This window comes from Apium graveolens, chromosome 4, assembly GCF_009905375.1.
Source record: "Apium graveolens cultivar Ventura chromosome 4, ASM990537v1, whole genome shotgun sequence".
NCBI lineage: Eukaryota > Viridiplantae > Streptophyta > Magnoliopsida > Apiales > Apiaceae > Apium > Apium graveolens.
This window is the reverse complement of record NC_133650.1, coordinates 173901890-173903238: the sequence shown is the minus strand read 5'-3', so window position 1 is coordinate 173903238 and position 1349 is coordinate 173901890.

Here is a 1349-nt window from a genome sequence, read left to right as displayed (position 1 = left end):
ACCAAAGTCACTTGTAAATCTATACTTTAACTAACTTAGACTCTAACGCTTGTTTTGCGCTTACTGATTCTCTTAAGTCACTCGAGTACCCTCGGCTCCACCATTTTTAATAATTTAACCATTACGAGTTTTAAGGAGATTCCTTCGCGAGTGTCTTACCAACTGCCTAACACTCTTACCATAATTGTTTCATACATTAATTAACCCTTTTTGGTCTTTAACCTATGTTTCAAAGTAAGGCGAGGGGAAATGTTTTGTTCGCGAAACGTCGTTACTTAAAACGGTCGTTTCTCCTAAACCGTGCATCGGAATCAAACGAACTACATATCAAAACCAAGCTCGTAACATGAACTATCTAAACATGGCAATGGTCATAATCTAGCAGGGAGTTCTCGGGTCCAAATGTTATGAACAAAAGCAGTCTAAAGTAAATTGGACATTACGACGGCTATGTTTACCCGATTTCACATATTTAAACCATTCCAAAACCATCACAATTCAACCCCAATCCATTCATACAACCAAAGTCCATCCTTATTACATCATAACATCCCCAATAAATCCAATATTAACATTTATACTTATGCTTAAGCTTGAATTTAACTATACTTAAGTTCTTTTAACCAAAACAACAAGATTCACCATTCCATTTCACTACCACTCCAACCCAAACTCTAAACCACAAGCATTAAGCTACTATATCACCTTAACAATCAAAATCATCTTATTATACAAAGGAATCTAGGGTTTGGAGATGATATACCTTCCTTGAAGTGATGGGAGTAGCTAGGAAGCCTTAAGAAGCCTTGAGAAGTCTTAGGGATGCTTGGATCTTAAAGGAAAACAAGAAAAAAACAAGTTAAAAACTTTGAAATCACTATTCATTGTCTTCTTCATTGATTTCTTGAAGAAGATTGAGAAAGAATTGAAGGCTTAAACTCATAAGATAGCCATAACTAAGCATAAGGATGACTAGGAAATTATCTTACCAATTTAGGAAGCCTTGATCTTGAGTTTTGAAATTTGTTTTCTTTGAAATAGTAAAAAGCCGAGAGCATGAAGAAAATAAAATGCCTTGTGTTCTTATTTTGATGAAAAATGAATTGTTTGGATTGGTTGGTTGAATGTTTGATTTGTTTTTGGTTAATTAACAATTTAACCTTGATTTTTGTGTGGTTAACAATCCACCACATTTCCTTCCTTCCCATGTCATGCTTATGCCATGCTATGAGGTAATCTTTCCCTCCTTGTCCTCTTCTCATTGGTTGGGTGACATCATCCTCTCTAATCCCTTTGATTAACTTCCTAATTGTTTGCCTAATGACCGCTGATCTGTTATATGGTTCGCT